Source organism: Chrysochloris asiatica, unplaced genomic scaffold, assembly GCF_000296735.1.
Source record: "Chrysochloris asiatica unplaced genomic scaffold, ChrAsi1.0 scaffold00231, whole genome shotgun sequence".
NCBI classification, from domain to species: domain Eukaryota; kingdom Metazoa; phylum Chordata; class Mammalia; order Afrosoricida; family Chrysochloridae; genus Chrysochloris; species Chrysochloris asiatica.
Window position 1 is genome coordinate 3663344 of NW_006408749.1, and position 25518 is coordinate 3688861.

General features: G+C 40.0%; 1 protein-coding gene and 1 pseudogene across 1 annotated transcript in view; both read right to left on the minus strand.

Moving 5' to 3' along the window:
• Nucleotides 1-25518, minus strand: part of TRPC5 (transient receptor potential cation channel, subfamily C, member 5) — a 244509-nt gene that overhangs the window by 205632 nt on the left and 13359 nt on the right. The gene's annotated exons all lie outside the window — the stretch shown is intronic.
• Nucleotides 21140-21517, minus strand: LOC102818717 (annotated as a pseudogene).

The window sequence follows — 25518 nt, forward strand, 5'->3', positions numbered from 1 at the left end:
CAGATGATACAACCTTGCTTGCTGAAAGTGAAGAGGACTTAAAACATTTACTGATGAAGATCAAAGAGCACAGCATTCAGTATGCATTACATCTCAATGTAAAGGAAACAAAAATCCTCACCACTGGACCAATAAACACCATTCTAATCAACGGAGAAATGATTGAAGTTGTCAAGGACTTCATTCTTCTTGTAGCCACTATCAACACTGATAGAAGTAGCAGTCAAGAAATCAAGCAAAGTATTGTATTAGGCAAATATTGCTGCACAAGACCTTTTTAAAGTGTTGAAGAGCAAAGATGTCAGCTTGAGGACTAGGGTGTGCCGGACCCAAGCCATGGTATTTTCAATAACCTCATATGCATGCGAAAGCTGAACAGTGAATAAGGAAGACTGTAGAAGAAGTAATGCTTTTGAGTTATGGTGTTGGAGGAGAATATTGAAAGTGCCATGGGCTGCTAAAAGAACCAATAGATACGTTTTGGAAGACGTGCAGCCAGAGTGCTCCTTGGAGGCCAGGATGGCCAAACTTCGTCTCTCATACTTTGGACATATTGTCAGGAGGGATCAGTCACTGGAGATGGAGATCATGTTTGGTAAGGTGGAGGGTCAGAGAAAAAGAGGAAGACCCCCAATGAGATGGATTGTCCAAGTGGCAGCATCGATGGACTCAAGCATGGCAACAGTAGTGTGGCTGGCCCAGGATCAGGCAGTGTTTCGTTCTGCTGTGCATAAGGTCGCTATGAGTCGGTGCTGACTCGATGGTACCTAACAACAACAGCAACAATATTCCCCCTGAATTTAGAGAGGGATATCATTTCTGATGTCAGATGAATTTTGGCTGAAAGAAGTGGATACCAGAAAGATGCTTACTTGTGCTTCATTGACTATGCAAAGACATTCGACTGTGTGGATTATAACTAACTATTGATGACATTGTGAAGAATTGGTATTCCATAACAGTTAATTGTGCTCATGAAGTATTCCAGAATGGTAATTGCTGACTCTCTTTACCAAGCATGATGTCCCTCTCCAGGAATTGGTCCATTCTGACAATATGTACAAAGAAGGCGAGGCAAAGCTTTGCCCTTGCTCGCTGGAAGAGAAGAGGATTTATGATATATATATATCAGAATATCATTATGATAAATGACTAAAAGATTGAAGTAGTCAAAGACTTCATTTTACTTGGGACCATAATAGTCAACACTCATGAAAGCAGCAGTCAAGAAATTAAAAAGTATTGCATTAGGCACATCTGCTACAAAAGATCTCTTTAAAGTGTTAAAGTGCAAAGACATGAGTTTGATCACTAAGATATGCCTCCCAAGCAATGGTATTTTCTATCACCTCAAATGCAAGTGAAAGTTCAGCGTTTCATAAGGAAGACCATAGAAGAATTGATGCACTTGAATCATGGTGTTGGCAAAGAATATTGGAAGTACCATGGACTGCCAGAAAAACAAACAAATCTGTCTCTCCCTGGAGAGGGACATCATGCTTGGTAAAGTGGAGGGTCAGTAAAAAAGAGGAAGACGCCACCCCCAAATCAGAGATGGACTGCATAGTGACAGCAACATTGGGCTCAAACCTAACAACTATTGTGAGGATGGTTCAGGACCAGGCAATGTTTCATTCTGTTGTACATAGGGTTGGTTTGAGTTGGAACTGACTCGAGGGAACCTAACAAAAATAACAACAGGTCATGATGGTGTTGTGGGACTCAACATCAGAGGTTCAAACCCATCAGCTGCTCTGTGGGTAAATGACAAGAGTATGTATGTCTTTAAAGACTCATGGCCTCCAAAACCCTATAAAGGGTCTCTGTGAGTAAGAATTCGCTTGATGGCAGTGGGGTTTGTATGGTTATAAGTTACAAATAACCTGAGCTACAAGTATTCTACTTCCACTCCACACTTCAGTTGGAGGCACTTGAGGTAAGAATTTCAAGAATTAGGCTGATAGGGACTTAAGTTTGATGAAGGTCTTTCCAGAGGCCATCACAATGCACTGTGTAGCTTGTTTCCTATTCTATGTTCACATAGAGTGAAATCTTCCCTGGGAGTGTCCACTCGTTCAGGTATCCCCTCTGACCCCCAGAGTGGAGATGGGTAGACAGAGGAAAAGAAAAGAATGAAAAAGGAATGCTCATACCTTTATCTCTGCTGATTCGTCAGACCTCTGCGATGGTCATGCTCTCTTGATCCACTATCTACTTACTCCCATTCAAAATGACTGTGCTGGGGCTCATTGGCCACCACAAATCTGAAGCCACCTCCTTTCTTCTTTCTGCTCCAAATCGTACTCCTGGTAAGCACTCAATTGCCTTGGACTGTCCTCTGAACCTGTTTCATCCATATTTATTTATTTATTTTTTAATTGGCAGAGGTCTGCACAGCCCCACCTCCTCTATTTTTTCTTATCAAGTTTTGCCTTCTCTTTGAGTTCAAATATCATACTGAATGATCGTGGGCTTTCCATTAAAACTCATATATTATCAAAGCAAAAAAGAATAAATGGTAATGTTGGGAGAAGTAGATACAAGGAAACAAAAGGCCAAAAATTTAGATTTGGTTTGTATTACCTACAATTGTATTTCTAAAGCAACCTGGAGTATGAACTGGATTGACTGAATTTTAAAACTTGCAATGATGTAGGCTAAGAACATCCAGTAAAGAAGCAGCATTGCTTGCCTCACTTGGGTTTTTTCATTCAGACTTTAATGAGTTTGTTCCTGGATATGGCATTGGACTTCCTGTTGAAAAGCTAGCATTGTATTCTGGGATATTTATGGGTTAACTAGCCTGGGACAGAGATGCTTGGCTTAGACCTCATCACATAAAATACTTTCAGTACAGTGACTAAAGTGAGCGTCTTCGTATTTACAGCTGAATTCTATTGCCATCGGACACAATGGAGGAATAGACAATTCTCCAGTCTCCCCATTCTTAGGGCTGGCTAGAGCTTTTACAAGATTACTGGTCTCAACGGGCCCAAATAATACATTCCTTTCCATTAACCTCATCACTAGACACAATCTATTAATTGGAATTTTTCTAGCCCTATTGTTACCAGCCTTAGGCAGGCACCCTTGGTGGAGTTTATCATAGGCTTCTGAAATTAAACCCCCCATTTGTAATTAATGGACAGATCCTTATCAGGATTCACCTCATTCATGCCTACAATGTCATTTGGTCAGAGGCAGAACCTCCCTGATTGGCACTTCCCCTCACAGCTGGCCTGATAGCATTATATTGGAAATGAATCTCCCATCTTTTGCTTGGATTTAGTAAAATTGCAATCTCTTTTTCTACCTACTGGGTCCCCTCCTCTTCCACCCAATCATGCCAGATAAAATCAATGTTTAATCTTTTTCAGTACTCCAAGAAACTGTTAGAAAACAAATTTCATTTATTTGTATTATGTAGAAATGAAGACCAGTAGCATCTAATCATGTCACCTTTCCAGTAGCTACTCTGCCTACCTATAGGTCAGTTAGCTAGTAGTGGTGATGCATAAGCTAGTTTGGAGCAGCCAGTGGTATCAGAAGGTAAATCATCTGTTTCCCATACTCTTGTAAAAAATGTAACTATTTTGCCCTATCATCTCAAACAGAAGCCCTGGTGGCATTGTGGTTTAAATATTGAGCTGCTAACCAAAAGGTCACTGGTTCAAACCCACCAACTGGTCCAGGGAGAAAGACGAGGCTGCTTCTATAAAGATTTATAGTCTCAGAAGCCCTATGGAGTAGTTCTATCTGTCCTATAGGGTCACTATGAATTGGAATCTACTTGATGGCAGTGGATTTATATCATCTCAGACATTCTGGTGGCACAGTAGCGATGGGAAAAAGCTTTGACAGTCAACTTCCATAAAGAGTTGCAGATTTGGAAACCTTATGTGGGCAGTTCTACTCTGTCATAAAGGGTTGCTAGTCAGAATCAACTGAATGGCAGTAGGTTAAATCAACTCAGTTGATTTCAATGCCAAGATGTATCTAATTTAGAATAGCAAATTAACTGGACATTTTTTTTTTTTTTTTGATAACGTTACAGAACCAGGAGCACACAATTGGCTGCTAACAAAAATGCCAGTAATCCAAACCCACTAGCTAGTCCACAGGAGAAAGATGTGGCAGCTTGCTTCCATAAAGATTACTGTCTTGGAAACCCTGTGAGGCAACTCTGCTTTGTCCTACAGGGTTGACATAAGTCAGAGTGGACTCAATGGCTACGAGTTTATGGTTTTGGTTTCAAAACCAACTGGTGGTTTAAAAAACTCAATAATATATAAAATTCAATACTTTATATAATATTAGTATTAGTATGCAATAGCCAGCATTAGTATGCATAACAGAGGTTGTTGTTGTTAGCTGCGGTCAAGTTTGTTCTGATTCATGGCAAACTTACACACAACAGAATGAACCACTGCCTGGTCCTGAGCCATCCTCACAATTGTTGTTATATTTGTGCACATTATTGCTGCTACTGTGTCAAGCCATCTTGTTGGGAGTCTTCCTCTTTTACACACACCCTTAACTTTACCAAGCATGTCGCTCTCTAGGGACTGGTCCCTCCTAACAACATGTTCAAATGAAGAGAAGTGAAGTCTCTCCATTCTTGTTTCTAAGGAGCATTCTGGCTGTACTTATTCCAAAACAGATTTATTTGCTTTTTCTGGTTGTTGTTGTTAAGTGCCGTCGAGTTGGTTCCAACCCATAGCGACCTTGTATAGTGTTTCCGAGGAGCCGCTGCTGAGCTTGAAACGGCAACCTTGCGGTTCAAATGGCTTTGCAGTCTGGCACATTAACCCACAGTGCCACACCAGGGCTTTTTCTGGTAGTCCATGGTAATTTCAATATTCTTTGCCAAAACTATAATTCAAATGCATTGACTTTTTTACAGTCTTCCTTATTTCCAATTTTCACACACATATGAGGTGAATGAAAATAGTTTGGCTTTAGCTCTTTAGAACTTTAAAGAGGTATTTTCCAGCAGATTTGCCTAATACAATACATCTTTGATTTCTTGACTACTGCATCTATGACTGTTGATTGTGGCTCCAAGCAAAATGAAGTATTTGACAACTTTGATCTTTTATCCATTTATTATGACATTATTTGTTGATCCAGTTGTAGGATTTTTGTTTTCTCTACGTTGAGGTGCAATCCATACTGAAGGCTGTGGCCTTTGATCTTCATCAGTATTTCAAGTCCTCTTTGCTTTCAACAAGCAAGGCTGTGTCATCTACATATTACAGTTTGTTAATGAGTCTTTAAAGGAGCTCTGATAGCTTAGTGGTACGAATTGGGCTGCGAACCTCAGGGTCAGCAGTTCGAAACTACCAGCTGTTCCGTGGGAGAAAGATGAGACTTTCTGCTCCCGTAAATATTTACAGCCTCAGAAACCCTGTACAAGGTCGCTATGAGTCGGAACCAACTCCACGGCACATAACAACGAGTCTTTATCCAATCTTGATGTCATGTTCTTCTTCGTGTCATGTTTCTGGGATTATTTGCTCAGCACACAGATTGAATAAGTATGGGAAAAGAGTACAATCCTGGTGCACACCTTTCCTGATTTTAAGGCATTCAGTATGCCCTTGTTCTGTTCAACTGACTGCCCCTTGGTCTATGTACAGGTTCCTCATGAGCACAACTAAGTGGTCTGGAATACCCATTTTTTTTGCAATGTTATCCATAGTTTTTTTTTTTTTTTTTTTTTATGATTCATCCAGTTGAGTGTCTTTACATAGTCAATAAAGCACAAGTAAACATGTTTCTGGTATTCTCTGCTTTCAGCCAAGGTCTATCTGACGTCAGCAATAGTATCCCTGAATTTTTGGTAGCTCCCTGTCAATGCACTGCTACAACCATTTTAAAATTATCTTCAGCAAAATTTCACTAGCATGTAATAGCAATGATATTTTTCGATGATTTCCCATTCCACTGGGTCACCTTTCTTTGGAATAGGCACAGATATAGATCTTTTCCAATTGGTTTGCCAGGTAGCTGTCTTCCAAATTACTTGGCATAGACAAGTATGTGTCTCCAGTACTGTATCAGTTTATTGAAACATTTCCATTTGTAACTGCCAAATCCTGGGGCTTTGTTTTTCACTAATGTCCTCAGTGCAGCTTGGACTTCTGGCTCTTAATCATATGCTGTCTCTCTGGTAGCATAGTGGTTATGAATCAGGTTGCTAAGCTCACGGTTAGCAGTTCGAAACTACCAGCTGTTCCGCAGGAGAAAGATGAGGCTGAAACTCTGTACAGGGTCGTTATGAGTCAGAACCAACTCCATGGCACATAACAACAGCACCTCTTGAAATGGGTGAGCATTGTCCAATTCTTTTTAGTATAGTGACTCTGTGTAGTCCTTCCATCTTCTTTTTATGCTTCCTGCATCATTCAATATTTTGCCCATAGAATCAATATTGCAACACGAGGCTTGAGTTTTTTCTTCATTCCTTCAAGTTTGAGAAATGATGATTATGTTCTTCCCTTTGGGTTTTCTAGCTCCAAGTCTTTGCATATTTCATTATAATAGTTTACTTTGTCTTCTAGAGCTGCCCTTTGAAATTTTCTGTTCAGCTCTCTTACCTCTACACTTCTTTCATCTGCTTTAGCACCTCTATGCAGGAGAGCAAGTATCAAAGTCTCTTCTCACATCCACTTTGGTCTTTGCTTTCATTCCTGTCTTTTCAATGACCTTTTGCTTTCTTCCTATATGATGCTCTTGATGTCATCCCCAAACTCTCCTAGTCTTTGGTCATTAGTATCTAATGTGTCAAATACTTTCTTGAGATGGTCTCTTAATTCAGGTTGGATATACACAAGGTCATATTTTGGTTCACGTAGACTTGTTTTAATCTTTTTTCAGCTTTGGTCTGAGTTTGCTTATGAGCAATCGATGGTCTGTTCCACAGTCAGTCTGGCCTTGTTTTGACCTATGATATTGAGCTTCTCCATTGTTTCTTTCCACAGATGTAGACTGTTTGATGACTGTGTGTTCCACCTGGTGAGGTCCCTTGGTATAGTTGCCTTTTATGTTGTTTAAGAAAGGTATTTGTAATTAATCCTTTCTTTTTGTTTCCAACTTTTACATTCCAATCCCCATTAATTCTCTATACATCTTGATTGCATGTTTGATCAATTTCAGGCTGAAGAATTTTCTAGAACTCTCCGATGTCATTATTGACTGTACTGGCCGATGTATAAATTTGAATAATAGTACTATTAACTGTTCTTCCATATAGGAGTGTGAATATTATCCTATATCAGACAGCCCTGTAATTCAAGATAGATCTTGAAATGTTCTTTTTGACAATGACATTCCTCTTCATTTTGTTTTAAAAACAAACAAACCACATTATTGTCTGATTCAACATCCAGATGTAGCCATAATAATTATCCCCATTTAAACCTGAGGAGGAGTCCTGGTGTGGCTCTGTAGGATAAACACTGGACTTCTAACCTCAAGGTTGGTGGTTCAAACCTACTAGTTACTTGTTAGAAACCCTACACAGGGTCTCTAGGAGTTGGAATCTACTCTATAACACTTAATAACAACAATAACAAGCCTGAGGAAACTATGCCGCAGAGGAACCAAGGCACTTGCCCATGTATGTATAGTAGAGGAGCCAGGAAGTAGGAAGTAGAGGAGCCAGAACTTGAACCCAAGTAGTGTGGCTCCGAGGAGAAGCTGGTGGATTTGAACTTCTAACCTTGTGGTTCGCAGTCCCGTGCTGATCCTTCAGCATATTCAATCCTGCAGATGCTTTAACACTATCTGGAGAATTAGAAGATGGAAAATAGTTGACAACTCTGTTTCCTTTGCTAGCTGCATAAAGATGAACTAACTCCACACAAGGAATTCTAAAATGACGTAATTAGTAATAAATCAGTAAATCAGACAGAAATAGTTGCTGAGAACCTCTATTTCATTTTAAGTTATTTATAGCCACACAATTAAAAAATGGTAGGTATCACCAAGAGTTCCAGTTTAGGTCTAGAAGGCTTGGCTGATAAAAAACTAAGCTCAGCTGGGTTCTCAAGAGTATAAAAGGAAGACTATAAAAGGGTAATTATCATCATTGCTCTCAAAATCAGGGTGAGATAAGCCAGAATAAATAAAAAGGCCTGAAGTAGCCTTGTGATAGGTAAGAGTCCTTCCCTAAAGGTGTAAAGTAAACCAAACCAAAAAACTAGAAGCAAAATTCAAGGTAAAATAATGGCAATCATGGTTTTCATTTCATACTGCACATACAGACCACATGACATTTTGTTTTAAAGTTGTTCAGTTCCTATGGAGGCATCTGATTGAAGAATTATAGGATTGCAGGACAAGGCTAAAGAAAAGTGATTATGTCACATTTATCAAGCAATTATTGAACCCTACACTCCTACTTCTCTCAGTTATCCATATCTGAGTTGCCTCAGGCAGCCAAAGGTAGACTATTCTCACCTGTTAGCAGTGACTTTAAATTTAGGTAAAGGGGGTAAGAGTGGAGTTAGTTAATCTCTAAAAAGGAGTCCTGGTGTGGCACTGTGGGTTAATGTGCTGGACTACAAAGTCGGTTTGATCTGTGAGATTGGTGGTTCAAACTCACTAGCCACTCCTCAGAAACCCTATACAGGGTTCTCTATGGGTTGGAACAGACTCAACACCACTTAACAATAACAGCAACAAAGATACAAGATATGGCCCACTTTAATAGCTCAGGCCAGAACTTTGATTCTGCGACATAGAAGGAGATGTTGTGGGGGAAGCATGAAGGTCTTTCATACTGTCAACTTAAATGAAAACCCTAGATCAAAATGGTCTGATCTGCCACTGATCATGGGGATGGCAGGACCAGGCAACATTTCGTTCTACTGTGAATGGGGTCACCTTGAGTTGGATCTACTTCATAACAGCTAACAACAACAATCTGGGAGGGAGGGAGTAGTGCATACATTGCCCTGAATTCTCCAGGGACATTAGAGATCTCCAGTCCCTAAGGGTTTTTAAGAGTAAATGTTGTTATTGTTAAGTGCCATTGAGTAAATTCCAACTCATAGTGACATTGTATAGGGTTTCCAAGGTTTTAAATCTTCTCAGGAGCAGAAAGATTGAATCATCTTTCTCCTGCAAAGCGGCTGGCAAGCTCGAACCGTGGACCTTGTGGTTCACAGTCCAGTGCTTTTTGTTTAAAGATCCCTCTAGAACAGAGGTTTTAAACCTCAGCATTACTGTTATTCTGGACCTGGTAATTAAATATTTGGATTCCTGGTGTGGTGCTGTAGGATCAGCACTGGGACTGTGAACCACAAAGTCAGTAGTTCAAACCCACCAGCTGTTCCTCGGAAATCCTATACAGGGTTGCTATGGGTTGGAACCAACTTGATGGCATGTAACAACAATAATTAATTCTTTATTGTGTGGGGTTTTTTTTTGTTTTTGTTTTTTTACATTATAGAGTGTTTCATAGCATCCCATGTGTCTCCTCTCTAGATACCAGTAGCAACCCATGCCCCTCCAATTTTGACAACCAAAAATATCTCCAGACATGGCTAAATGTTCCTAGGATTCAAAACCATTTCAATTGGGATAAACACTGCTCTGTAGCAGGAAGCTTGTTTGTTAGTGAACTGACTGGTGCAGAAAGAGGCAAGACTAGCCAGAATTATTCACGAGTCTTAACTTCTTCTATGCTAACTCACTTAAGTTTGCCATACACTCCCATCAGTACAGTTCTCACTAAGATATGATTCCCAATATTGGGAAGGAGAGGGAGTAGGACCTCCCCAAGAGGGTTTGTTGTTGCTGTTAAGTGCCATGGAATCAGTACCAACTCACAGCGACCCCATACACAACATAGTGCAACACTGTCCAGCGTGGTGCGATCCTCACTGTTGTTGTTGTGTTTGCTGCTACCACTGTGCCAATCCATCTTGTTAGAGGTCTTCCTCTTTTTTACTGACTCTTCACTTTACTAAGCACGATGTCCTTCTTCAGTGACTGATCCCTCCTGCTGACATGTCTGAAGTATGAGAGATGAAGTCTCGCCATCTTGTCTTCTAAGGAGTATTCTGGCTGTAATTCTTCCAACACAGAATTGTTGGCTCTTCTGGTAGTCCATGGTACTTTTAATTTATTTTTGGTGGGTGATTGACAAAGGTCATTGGCCACATTTAGCTATTTAAATCTAACTTAATTAAATTTAAGTAATATCTAAAAAATGAACATCATCAATAGAACCCATTTCCACCCTTAAAGAAAAATTTCATTGTCCAGTGATGCTCTAGAAGATTGATAATAGCTTGACAAAAGAGACTTTCTGAAGCAATCTAGAAAGGTCTTAGCAATTGCTAATACCTAATTAGCCTGCCCAGCATTGTTAATTCCTAATGTCCTGGTGTGGTGCTATAGGATAAACACAGGACTACAAGGTCCATTTAAACCACAAGATCAATAGTTCAAACTCACCAGCTGCTCCTTGGAAACCCTATGATTAGACACTGACTCAATAGCACTTAACAACAACAACAACAATATTGGCCAATATGAACCAATAAACAACATTCTTATCAATGGAGAAAAGATTGAAGTTGTCAAGGACTTCATTCTTCTTGGATCAACTATCAACACTCATGGCAACAGCAGTCAAGAAAAGAGGTCAGACGACGTATTATATTGGGCAAATTTGCTGCACAAGACCTTTTTAAAGTGTTGAAGAGCAAAGATGTCAGCTTGAGGACTAAGGTACGCCTGACCCAAGCCATGGTCTTTTCAATAACCTCATATGCATGCGAAAGCTGGACAGTAAATAAGGAAGACCTTAGAAGAATTGATGCATTTGAGTTATGGTGTTGGAGGAGAATATTGAAAGTACCATGGGCTGCCAAAAGAACCAACAGATCTGTGTTGGAAGAAGTGCAGCCAGAGTGCTCCTTGGAGGCCAGGATAGCCAAACTTTGTCTCTCATACTTCAGACATATTGTCAGGAGGGAGCAGTCATTGGAAAAGGATATCATGTTTGGTAAGGTGGAGGGTCAGAGCAAAAGAGGAAGACCCCCAGTGAGATGGATTTGTAAAGTGTCAGCATCAATGGGCTCAAGTGTGGCAACAATTGTGAAGCTGGTCCAGGACCAGGCAGTGTTTCGTTCTGTTGTACATAGGGTTGCTATGAGCCGGTATTGACTTGATGGCACCTAACACAGGAGTGCTGGTGTGGCACAGTGGGTTAATGCACCAGATTGCAAAGCCATTTGAACTGCAAGGTCAGTGGTTCAAGCTCACCAGTTGCTCTTTGGAAACCCTATACAGGGTCACTATGGGTCAGAACTGACTCTATGGCACTTAACAACAACAACAACAACAAATACAGGGTCACTGTGGGTCAGAACTGACTTGACAGCACTTAACAACAACAACTGGTATAGTGCTGTAGAATAAGTTCTGGGCTGTGAACCATAAGGTTGGCAGTTCAAACTCATCAAATGCTCTTCAGAAACCCTATACAGGGTTGCTATGAGTTGGAACCAACTCACTGGCACTTAACAATAATAATATTTACCAAATACTTAAAAACATGTTAGGAACTTTGTTAAGCATTTATCTTGCATTCTATTTATTAGGAAGGAACTACCATTATTTGTGTGGCATCCTGGTGTGGCGCTGTGAGTTAATGTACTGGATTACAAAGTCTGTTTGAACTGAAAGGTCAGAGGTTCAAGCTCACCAGCCGTTCCTCAGAAACCCTGTACAGGGTCACTATAGGTCAGAACTCACTCAATGGTACTTAACAACAACAACAACAACAACAACATTATTTGTATTTTATAAGTGAGGAAATTGAGGCTCAGAGAGGTAAAGCAACTTGTCTAAGGTTACACAGTTAGTAAATGGAGGAGCCAGGACTTGAATGTAGGTAATTTGGATCTAAAGCTTGAGTTGATAACAAACATGATATAGGAACTCAAGGTAGTCAGGTGGAATGAAGGCTGTCTGGCACTGAAGCAGTCTAGACATGCTGGTAGTAAATAAAAAGAGAAGTATTTTAGTTGGTGGGTGGCACATTGTATCAAGAGGCAGGTGGTTGGTAGCACTATGAATAGAGGTGCTGGGCAGGATATAAAACATGGAGTTAGTTATTGGAATAAATCAGTGCTTTCTCAACCCTGATGCTTTTGACACTTGGGACCAGGCGATTCTTTCTTGGGGGGAGGGGAGGGGTGGCTGTCCTGTACATTGTAAGATGTTTAGCAGCACCCATGGTTCTACACCGATATCATTAATACAACATGTAAGTAAAATTTTCCTGAAGATAATTTTCTTAAAAAGGTTGCAACAGTACATCGACAGGGAGCTGCCATAAATTTCAGACAGTTTCAGAAGAGGATGTAGAGTTAGTGATACCAACATTGAGGTCAGATTGATCTTGGCTGAAAGAAGAGAACACCAGAACAATGTTTACTTGTACTTTATTGACTATGCAAAGGCTTTTAATTGTGTGGCTCAGGACAAACTATGGATAACATTGAGAAGAATGGATATGTGAGAAAACTAAATCGTGCTTATGAGGAACTTACACATAATCCAAAAGGCAATTGTTAGAACAGAATTAGGGGATACTGAATGATCTAAAATCAGGAAAGATATGCACCAGGGTTGTATCCTTTTACCATAGTATTCAATCTGTATGCTGAGCAAATAATCCCATAAAATGGATTATATGAAGAAGGATGTGGCATCAGGATTGAAGGAAGCTTCATTAACAACCTACAAATGCAGATGATACCTTGCTTGCTGGAAGTGAAGAGGACTTAAAATACTTACTGATGAAGATAAAAAAAACTACAGCTTTCAGTATGGATTGCACCTCAGTGTAGAGTAAATAAAAAATCCTCACAACTGAATCAATAAATAACATGATAAATGGAGAAGAGATCGAAGTTGTGAAAGACTTCATTTTGCTTGGATCCACAATCAATACTTAAGAAAACAGTAATCAAGAAATCAAAAGATGTGTTTGTTGCATTAGGCAAATCTGCTGCAAAAGACCTTTTTGAAGTAGTGAAGAGCAAAGATACCAATTTGAAGACTAAGGTGAGCCTGACCCAGGTCATAGTATTTTCGATCACTATTATGCATGTAAAGTTGGACAATGAATAAAGAAGACTGATAGGGACAGCCTGGGAGTGAGAAGGCAGGGAATCAGGAACTGGATCAGTGGTCAAGGAGACCTCATCAGATGAGGCCAACCAATCAGATTAATGAAGTTAATGGGTCCAAACTGACTCGATGGCACTTAACAACAATAACAACAGTATTTGCATTTTATAAGTGAGGAAATTGAGGCTCAGAGAGGTAAAGCAACTTGTTTAAGGTTACACAGTAAGTAAACGGTGGAGCCAGGACTTGAATGTAGGTAATTTCGATCTAAAGCTTGAGTTGATAACAAGAGAAGGAAGACCAAAGGCAAGGGATTTTCCAGACTTGGAGTATGCACAATTTAGGGGACTAGTGACTGAAGGATGCTCCTTGCCTAAATCACACACCCACTGGGGCCCTGACATATCTGACCCAGGACCAAATTAGGACAAGAAAGGGATGGCACCCCATTTTCAGGAATTCCCATCCCATTCCCAGAAAATTAATTAATATTCCTCCTTTCTATTACCGTATGTTAGATTCTAATCAACAAAAACTCAGACCTGAGATCCTCTCTTGGTCTTCACCACTCCACAGAGACAGATCCATTCTCTCCCTTGAGAATTTACTTTCTCTTTGTTAATAAACTGCTTATGTCCAGACAGATTGTATGAGCGAGTGATTAATTTGCTGCAGCCGATTTAGAACTCAACCCCTGATTCTTCGGGTGAGTTAAGGAAGAGAAACCTGAAGGAGGATAACAAGATCAAACACGAACCAATGCATTCGAATAATGGTGTTGGCAAAGAATATTAATAGTACCAGAAGAACAAACAACAAATCTATCTTGGAAGAATTATAGCTAGAATGCTCCTTCAAAGGGAGGATGGTAAGATTGGTCTCTGCTACTTTGAATATGTTATCAGGAGGGACCAGTTCCTGGAGGAGGACATCATACTTGCTTAAGTGGAGGGTCAGCAAAAAAGAGGGAAACCTCCAATGACATGTTATTGTTATGTTATGTGCTGTATTGAGCTGCTGCCACAATACAGCACATAACAACAATTGTGAGGATGGTACAGGATCAGGCAGTGTTTCATTCTGTTGTACATAGGGTAATTATGAGTCAGAATTGACTGAAAGGCATTTAACAAGAACGACAACTGGTGTCTACCTCCTAGATACCAGTAGCTCTCTCCTTTAATCAAGTGTGATGGAGAAACATGTCTCCAGATAGTCACAATTATGCTAAACATAAATTCAATCAAGAAATGACTTAGGCTGCTTTTCCTGTCAACCAAATTTTAGATAATTTTAAACTGTGAGATGTATTTTATTAGTGGCCCAGCAATTTACTCTCGGCCATTGTGTACTGAAAAAAAATCAACTGCTCATCATGATGTATACTGTCATGGCCTCCAAATATCAAACTCATTGGAGATCAAATTTCAACCTTGTTGAGAACCACTGACCAAGAGCATAAGCCGGGGTTTGGTTACATAGCAACAAGGCAAGGGCTCAGGCATAGAAGCCAAAATATAAAATTTAGGGAGTACCAGCAGCTTGGCTTACTTGTGCTGAATTGCTGAGCTACTGGCCTCCACTTCTAAGAGACCCCATAATAAGAATTCTGCTAAAGGATTAGTTTCAGAGCCTAAAACTAGAATAATCATCCAATGGGATGACGGGCAGCTAGCTGGGAAGGTCATTATGGAGATCATCTTTTCATGGCATAGCCTATTATCCTCAGACACACATAAAAGGAGCCCGGGACATGGATCACATGATAACACCACAGTTAGTACCTTTGGTTATCATTGGAGTGGAAACTCCACGAGTTTTGGATGTTGTAGGCATGCATAAGGCAAACTTACAACTGTTGCCATAAATGGTTTGAAACATATCCACTTCTCACTTATTCAAAAAATAGCTTTCAAAGACCAGACTGTTATGCAAAAATCATTGCTATGCCAAAATGTATGATAACCATATCAGATCACCAAACTGAAGCTGACTATATCATTACAAAACTGTCGGATTACATCATGACATAATTGCCAAATCACATCATTACATAATTGTCAAACTAAGTAGACACATAACCTTAACCATCACAGCAATGTTAGCCTTGCTTTGCACCCCAGCATTTGTTACTGCCAGATGTATATTGCCAATATGCAAAATAGTCAGATCATAGATGTTTTAATATTGTTGCAAATACAAAATGTTGGATAATGAAACAGTTGGTAAGTGAGGAGTAGGTGTAATGTCAGAGAAATTATGGGAGTGGGGGGTATTTTCTTGATTTTTGTCCCCTCTCAAAATGTGATAGAGGGAAATATTTGCATATATACACTATATTATAAGAACTTTAGTAAACCTTTGCTTGTCAAAGAGTGTGTATGGAAAGAACTAGCTTCCAATTGAATGATGTCATCATGCTAAACATAAATTCAATCAAGAAATGACTTAGGCTGCTTTTCCTGTCAACCAAATTTTACATAATTTTCAACAGTGAGATCTGTTTTATTAGTGACCCAGCAATTTGCTCTTGGCTATTGTGTACTTAAAAAAAAAATCAACTGTTCATCATGATGTATGCTGTCATGGCCTCCAGAGACTTCTGAATCTGGTTTTTCAGTTACAGACTCAAACGCAAATCTCACTGCCATTGAGTCTTTTGCAACTCATAGCGACCCTGTGTAGGGTTTTTCAAGGCTGTAAATCTTTACAAGAGTAGAAAGCCTCATCTTTCTCCAACAGAGTGATTGGTGAGTTTGACCTTGTGGTTAGCAGCCCAGTGCTTATCCCACAGTGCCACCAAGGATCCTTTCTGCTAAAGAAGGAAGCAGTATTCTTGGAATAAGTCCCACTGAGATGTCTATCCTAGGTGATCTTAAACTTCTTAGTATTGTCCAGGCTTGGCCTTCCTTTTATTTTTTGATGTACACAAAAACAGGCAGGATTCAGAATCATTAATACAGGCAGGAGTCAGAAGCATTAAACAGCGAAAGGGCACATTTTGCAAGCCAGCCTCCTGGCCACCAGCACACAGTCTTTTTTTTTCCATGTGTCTAGAGTCCTCAGCTGCTTAATCTCTCCATGTCATCACCTCTGCCTCCATCTCTGGTGTCACTGCTGCTTTTCTGGTTAGAGTCCCATGTTCCACCTCATGCTCTTCTCTCTGGATGGTCCTAGGGTCCTCTGTTCTTGGAATGTACTACTAGCCCTTTTTCTTACACAACTTCTACCTTTAAAGTTGTGACCATTGCAATTAGGTATGATAACAATTACTCCCTCTTGAATATCCCCTATCCCATCTCCTTTCATCAGACCCATCTAGACAAGATGAAAGCTATGCAGTGGGGAGTCAGTCTACCTTCCCCTGCACACTCTGAAACTAAAGTCCTTCTTGAAAATTTGTAAGCCAGCCACTTTGTGCCTTTATAGCTACCCTCAACCCAATTTCAGGTAGCCAATGCCTAAGTTGCCCATCCTATCAATCTTGTGTACAGAGATTGATTGATCTTTTATGTGAAGACTTCTTCCCTCTCAGTTGGTATTTTGAGCTGCTATCCATAAGCATAGGCCAAGCTCATCAAATTGTAGCAATTTACACTTGCTTCCTTTATCACATTTCTTTATCTTCCTCTAGTTGAGCTCTGGTCATCAAGCCATTGAAGCTAGGTCAAATGGGTACTATCTGCAAGTTTGGGCATTCTTGTGTATCTCCCCGCATTTCATGTCAGCTGGATGCTTCATTCTCAACTTTAGCCCTCTGTGGCTAGGTCATTGTCCATGGACTCAGGAGTTCCCAAGTCTCCCAAAACTTCTTGGCTTTCCTTTTCCAAGGGCTTCCCAACCCTAGCAAAGCATTGCTGCAGAATGAGGGCTTCTGCATGGGTGTTTCTGAGAGAAGTCATCTGAAGACTCAGGTAGGGTGCACAAGCAGAAAGAATCTGAATACAAACTCCCCTAGGGTACTTCGAGCAGTATTTCCAGGTGTGATGTGCTCCTAAGTTGACTCATTCATTCATTTAGTTATTTAAGAAAGTATGGGATACTTGCTATGTTCTAGAGGCTGTTTCAGCCGCTAGAAATTCAAATGTGAACGAAATAAAAGCCCTTTTCTCATGAAGTTTACATTTTAGATATATGACAGGCATTGAACAAATGTATGATGGGTGGCAATAAGTGCCATAAAGAATCTAAATTAGGGTAAGGGCTTAGAGGTCAATGGGGAGGTGTTATTTTTATATAAGGTGATCAAGGAAGGCCTGCCTTCTAATGTAGCATTGGAGCAGGTACGTATTGAGAGAAGTGATGGAGCCTTTTATGCAGGCATTTCAGGTAATGTTGGACATTTCAGGCAAAGGCACTGAGGCTGGACAATTCCTGTAAGAGGGGAGTAAGGGTGGAGCAGATTGAGTGAAGGGGAGGATTGTAGATAGTAGGAAGTCAGATCATGTAGGTCTTTGTAGGCACTGGAAAGAAGAGCTTTAAGCAGGGTGGCATCGCCTGATTTATGTTTTAAAAGGGTGACTCAGGCTGCAAGGAAAAGATTAGAGTATGTAGGGCCCAGAGAAAAATCAGGGATATCAGTTAGGATACCACTGTAATTGTTCAGGTGAGAGGTGATGGTTGGTGACTTTGACTAGGGAAAGGTGGTGGGGTGGGAGCAGTTGTCAGAGTTGAGAGTATTCTGGAGTGATTCAAGGCCTGAAGGCTCTTTTTGTGGACATTTGGTGGTTTCCTCTATTCTTTGAGACCCTTCCAGATATTATGTATGTAGAGGCACAGTTCAAACATCTACCTGTGATAGTTTGATTTATCTCTTTTGTGAATTCTCAAGCCAAGTAACCTGAGAAACGGACAATTGAGATCCTCAGTTGCATTATTCTAGAGTCTTCCGGATGAGATATTGTAAGTCTTTACATTACCAAGAGTGTTTTTGATATATTAATGAAGGCTACTGGAGTCCTGGTGTGGCACTGTGGGGTTAATGCGCCAAACTGCAAAGCCGTTTGAACTGCAAGGTCAGCAGTTCAAGCTTACCAGCTGCTCCTCGGAAACCCTATACAGGGTCACTATGGGTCGGAATCGACTCAATGGCACTTAACAACAACCTTATTGTACATTTGGCCATTTTGTTGTTGTGTGCTATCAAGTTGATCCCGACTCATTGTGACCTTATAGGACAGATTAGAACTGCCCCATAGGATTTCCAAAGTTGTCAATCTTCATGGAAACAGATTGCCACCTTTTTTCCCTGCAGAGAATTGCCAATCTTTTGGTAAATTGGAGAGCACTTTACCATTGTGTCACCAGGGCTTCTTATTTGGACACTGGCAATGGTGTATTTTCTCAGTGTCCCAAACACATTCTCAATCTTAATGATTATGTCAGCATGGCGCCAAATAAAGTCAGAAGTTGTAAATTATCCAATTTTATTTGATTAACGTAGACAATTTGGAGAGTTTAGGCCAAAATTCACGTCCCAGGTAATTTTCCTTTGTTGTTGTTGTTGTTGTTCTCTTGATACTAAGGAAATCCAGGGAAAAGTTTTCTTGTATAATATGATCAGTGGCATCTTTCTTTTTCTGAAATGCTAATTCTACTACCAATGAAATCAGATTCACCACCCACCCACACACAAAAAAGGCTCAAATGGATTAGAGGCTTTTGGCCATTGCCTTGGAGTTAGAACTCATTCCTCTGATAAAAACTAACTTTTCTTTTGGTTTCTGTCTCCTTTCTACTTCTCTGGAGCTTGGGGTATCAGCCTATCTGTCTGGTCCTCTTCCTATGTGCCTCCAATCTTGAAACACTGCCTATAAAAGCAAAGTAGACTTTCTTTGAAACAAAGATGCTTAAACACTGAACTATTAAGCATAAATATTCTTTCTCAGAGAAAGAGCTAAGCAAGATGGCTCCATATGATAAGCACTGGACTGTGAAACGCAAGGTCCAAGGTTTGAGCCTGCCAGCTGCTCCAAGGGAGAAAGATGAGGCTTTCTGCTTACATGAAGACTTAAGAAGCCTGGGCCAATTGCGAGTTGAAACCAATGATAGAACTGAACAACAATAACATCAGAGAGACACTACAAAATTTTAAGTATTGCTTAAAACACTCTTACTCCTTTATTGAGAAAAGCTAAAAGATCTAGAATACAATTCACTTTGCTCTGGAGCTGCTATAAAACTCTGGGTAAATCACTGTTCTCTGAAAAATGAGGATGAAAATCTTAAAAAAATAAAAGTGTTCATGAGCTTAATATACAAAGAGTTTGTTGGTTGTGTGCCTCTGAGTTGGTTCCAACTCATAGTGACCCTGTATAGAGTTTCTGAGGCTATTATCTTTATGGGGGCACAAAGCCTCATGTTTTCCCATTGGAGTGGCTGGTAGATTGGATCTGCTGACCTTGCGATTAGCAGCTCAACGTGTGGAGTAATTTTTAGCTCCAATGTTCTATTCCTAATTCTGAGGTAGAGGATGGACTTGATGGGGGCAACAAACAATAAATCACTCCAGGATGCCCCTGAAGAGCAGAGGATGATTTAGACAGATGAATAAGAAAAAGATGAAGACTCTAGCAGAAAAATGTGTACAAAATATGAATACTTGGTTCACATTAGAATAAAACAGGTGATTTATAATATGAATGATACTGAAGAAGGAAGTCAAAGGTGCGCTGAAAGAATTGGCAAAGAACAAGGTACCGGGAATTGATGGAATAAAAATTGAACTCTTTCAAGAAAGTGAGGCGGCATTGGAGGCACTCACTCATCTATGCCAAGAAATTTGGAAGACAACTATCTGGCCAACTGATTGGAGGAGATCCATATCTGTGCCCATTCCAAAGAGAGGTGACCCAACAGAATGCGGACATCATCGGACAATATCTTTGATATCACATGCGAGTAAAGTTTTACTAAAGGTAGTACAGAAGCGGCTGCAAGCATACATTAACAGAGAACTTTCAGCTGGATTCAGATGAGGATGTGAAACGAGGGATATCATTGTTGATGTCAGATGGATCTTGGCTGAAAGCAGAGAATACCAGAAAGATGTTTACCTGTGCTTTATTGACTATGCAAAGGCTTTGATTGTGTGGATCATGACAAACTATGGACAACATTGTGAAGTATGAGTATTCCAGAACAATTAATTGTGCTAATGAGGAATCTGTACCTGGACCAAGAGGCAGTTGTTCAAACAGAACATGGGAACACTGAATGGTTTAAAATTAAGAAAGGTGTGTGACAGGGTTGTATTCTTTCACCATACTATTCAACCTGTATGCTGAGCAAATAATCCGAGAAGCTGGGTTCTATGAAGAAAAACGTGGCTTCAGGATTGGAGAAAGACTCATTAACAACCTGTGATATGCAGATGATACAACCTTGCTTGCTGAAAGTGACGAGGACTTAAAACATTTACTGATGAAGATCAAAGAGCACAGCCTTCGCTCTTGATTACATCTCAATGTAAAGAAAACAAAAATCCTCATCACTGGACCAATAAACAACATTCTTATCAATGGAGGAAAGATTAAAGTTGTCAAGGACTTCATTCTTCTTGGATCAACTATCAACACTCGCGGAAGCAGCAGTCAAGAAATCAGACGATGTACTGCTTTTTTTTTTTTTTTTAGTTGCCGTCAATAAGAAATTTACTTGTTTTAAAATAATCCAAATGTTGGCATTGTCCAGAAAATTTTAACAGATTTATTTATAATTGTTATAAAGTTGAACTGCTGAAACTTGTTCACTGAAACATTTTGACTTGCATTAATGCCTTATGTCCCCGCATTTATATTAAAAATCCACACAAATGAAAATGAAAAAAATGCCAATACTTGTTTTTCCATTCGCAATCATGTACTTAGGTACCTTTTGACCCCATGGGGGAGGGGGGAAAATCTCACGTTCAGAACTACCAATAACAGGAAGAAGAGAAATTTTGTTTTTAATAGAATGAAATGTTTCCCATTATAGTGGATTCTTAAGCATGTTCTCCACGTATGCGACGTGCTAGCTGGATGTCTTTTGGCATGATAGTTACACGTTTGGCATGGATAGCACACAGGTTGGTATCTTCAAAACGGCCAGATAGGCCTCACTTGCCTCCTGCAAAGCGCCAATAGCTGCACTCCTGAGCTATTTCTCGCACCAGATACTGGAAGGGGAATTTACGAATCAGAACGGTGGACTTCCGATAATGTCTAATTTCAAGAAGTGCCACAGTACCAGGCCTGTAACGATGAGGTTTCTTCACCTATCCAGTAGAGGGCGCACACTTATGAGCGGCTTTTGTAGCCAGTTGGTTCCTGGGTGCTTTCCCAACCGTGTATTTGCTGGCAGTCTGCTTTGTATGAGCCATGGTATAGAGACCTACCCCCTCACTTAACTCCTTCTCCTTCAGCTGGAGCTCGGCGAGCTAGAGGCGGCTCTGGCGTTAGAGAGCGATGGCGGCGCAAGAGCAGCTGTAAACACCTGCACAAGACCTTTTTAAAGTGTTGAAGAGCAACAATGTCAGCTTGAGGACTAAGGTACGCCTGACCTAAGCCATGGTCTTTTCAATAAACTCATATGCATGTGGAAGCTGGACAGTGAATAAGGAAGAATTGATATTTTTGAATTATGGTGTGGGAGGAGAATATTGAATGTGCCATCCCTTCTTTGTCAGTTTCCAGAACAAAGCTTACTTCCTTTGTAAAATGTTCCTCCTTGAAATGTCTCTTTCTACTGGTACCGAGTGGCCTACTATAGTGTACACATCACACATTTTGGATGATATAGCATGAAAGTTTTTGCACTATTATATCTCTGTCTGGTGCTTATTGTTGGCATATGAAAAGGAAACATTGCAGGGAAGTGTTTGATGCACTGGGATAGGACAGCTGGGAGGAGAGATGGGAGAGAGTTTACAACAAGGATCATAAGCTAGAGAAACCACCAACAGAGTAACCCAATGAGTGGATGAGTGTCCTGGGGTGAAAAGACCCAATGGCTCCCCACTAAACTACAAATAGAGGACACTTACCTGTCCAGAGATAAAGGAGAATAGGACACTTTCTCACTAGACATGTGTATGTGAGCTAAGGAATGGGAATGATGAGTTGGTGGTAACCTTGAAGGGATTGGGGTCATGACTTACAAAACCTTATGTATAATTCTAACTTTTGAAGTTAGTTAGTTCATGCTTTCTTCCTTGCAGCCAGCTCACTAGGTCTAATTGAGATCAACTTAATTTTTTTTTTTTCTATCTGAAATATGAGTATCACTGTATTCAGTCTTTCATGTCCCTTGGAATATAGAAGGCCAAGCCTACTAAGATGGGTGATCTGGCTGTACAACATGTTCATATCTGGTCTTCCCACATACTTACAAATAGCTTGAGGGCACTAACTGTATTTCTCAATTTTATTGTAAGCCATATGATTAGTAGTCAAAATACTTAGAAAATTGAATATAAGTGAGTAGAGTTAATCACCTTCTGTGCCTCTGTCATCAATGAGTTACTTGTTCTAGCTAGACATTACTTGTAGCTGCATTATTTATTTTTAGCTTTATTATAAATGTTAACATTTTTGATGATTCCTCAGAGACAGGTGGGGTAGAAAGAGTGACTTGCAAGACAGGAGCTGTTTGTGTCAGTATAGGCTCAGGTGAATGACCTTGGATAAGGGACTTCAGACCAAATGATCTCTAAACACTCTACAGTTCCGTTCTGTGAGTATGGAAGGCCATGGTGACTGTAAGCCAGCACGGATACATGAGAGAAAGTAACAGGGCATTAATTTAGCCAAAATGATACTCAGCAGACTTTTTAATCCCTCCTTTTCTCTCTTAGAACTGACTGATTTATTTTCTTGACTTTATTTACATGACCCATTGTTTTGGCCTAGAACTTTGACTTTAGAATGGGAATCGAAGCAAATCATAGAATTAAAGCCATTATGCATTTTATTTTAGAGTCAAAGAACTAGTCTTGTATTGGGCAATTTAGGTAACAAGAAGTTAATAATATATGAATACTTTTTTGTTGTGTGCCATTGAGTCAATTCTGACTCATAGCTCAGAGTTGGTCTGAAGGGCTTAGAAAACGGTTTCAATTCTATATAGGGTTTCTGAGGATGTACATTTTTATGGAAGCAGAAAGCCTCATCTTTCTCCCTTGCCGTGACTGGTAAATTAGAATTACTGACCACCAGACTCCTATTATATGGGTTGTTGTTAAGTGCCATTGAGTTGGTTTCAACTCATAGTGACCCTGTGTCAGGTTTCCAAGGAGCAGCAGGTGGGTTTGAACTACCTACATTTCAGTTTGAACCACAAGGTTGGTGGTTCAAACTCACCAGTGCTCCTTGGAAACCCTATAGTGGGTCACTATGATTTGGAACTGACTCGACGGCACTTAACAACAACAACAACCTTTGATTAGCAGCCCAGTGCTTATCTTATAGCACCACATCAGGACTTCATATGGGTATCATATTTGAAATGTTATGTGCCACAGATCATGTCAAGTATTTTAAAATAATTATATTAACTAATACTCACAATCAATCTAGATAAGCCCATTAGATAGATAGGGAAACTGGTACTCAACAGGGCAAATGACCTGTTCAATACATTCTTTGAATGAATGCATGATATTCGGCAGCAGACATTGTCAACAGATCTTAAACTAGTAGAGTAGTGCAGTCCTGGTGTGGCGCTGTAGGCTAAGCACTAGACTGCTAATGTCAGGTCAGCTGCTCCTTAGAAACCCTATACAGGGTCGCTATGAGTCAGAACCGACTTGACAGCGTTCAACAACAATAACAACAAAATAGGAGTAGTAGCACTAGCTACTATTTATAGTATACTTACTATGTGTCATTCCTTGGTGATGCATTGGTTAACATGCTTAGCTGCTAACCAAAATGTTGGAGATTCCAGTTCATCCAGAGTTTCCTTGGAAGATAGGTCTGGTGATCTACTTTGGAAAAACCAACCATTGAACACCCTATGGAGCATAGTTCTACTCTGATACACAGGGGTTGCCACAAGTCTTAATCAACTTGAGGGCACTGTGGGGGTTTTTTGGGTTCGTTTACCATGTGTCAGGCATTTTTCAAAGTTGTTGTCATTAAGTGCCGTTGAGTTGGTTCTGACTCATAGCGACGCTATATAGGGTTTCTGAGGAGTGCCTGGTGGGTTTGAACTGCCAACCTTGCAGATAGCAATTCAGTGCTTATCTTATAGCGGCACAACAGGACTCCATTTTTTCTAAGTAATATACATATATTATTTCACTTACTTCTCACTCTAACTCTATTATCATTCCCATTTACTGATGAAGAAATTGATACTGGGAGAGACGAAGTGATTTTCCCCAGGAAACACATCTCATAAATGGCTGATTCCAAAGCCCACTCCAGGCTGCCTATAAAAAGCAAGGTGAAGACACAGAAGAACTAAACAACACACTCAGCCAACTGGAACTCATAGATGTGTACAGAACATTCAACCCAACAACTGCACAATACACATTCTTCTCAAGTGCACATGGAACATTCTCCAGAATAGACCATGTTTTAGGCCACAAAACAAATCTACATAAATTTACAAATATCAAAATACTACAAAGCATCTTCTCAGATCACAATGTTATCAAATTAGAAATCAACAATAGGAAGACCAAGGAAATCAAGTCAAAGACATGGAAACTGAATAACACCCTGCTGAAAAGCGACTGGGTAGTATAAGAAATTAAACGTGAATTCGCAAAGTTTCTAGAAATAAATGAGAATGAAACACAACATACCAAAACCTTTGGGACACTGCGAAAGTGGTGCTGAGAGGACAATTTATTGCAATAAACGCACTCATCTAAAAAGAAGAAAGAACTAAAATTAACACATTAACACAACATCTATAACAACTAGAAACGGACCAACAGAGGGAACCCATACCCACCAACAGAAAAGAAATAATAAAGATTAGAGCAGAAATAAATGATATAGAAAACAGAAAAACTATAGAGACAACAGGACAAGAAGCTGGTACTTTGAAAGAATTAACAAAATCGACAGACCATTGGCAAACCTAACAAAAGAAAAGAGGAAGACCCAAATAACATGCATTAGAAATCACATGGGCGATGTCACAACAGAACCAAAGAAAATCAAAAGGATAATAACAGAATACTAAGAAGAGTTGTTCTCCAACAAATTTGAAAACTTAGAAGAGATGGATGCATTTTTAGATAAACATGACCTACCTAAACTTACACACAGTGAAGTAGAAAACCTGAACAGACCCATAACAAAAGAAGAAATTGATCAGGTCATCAAAAGACTCCCAACCAAAAAAAGTCCAGGCCCAGACGGCTTC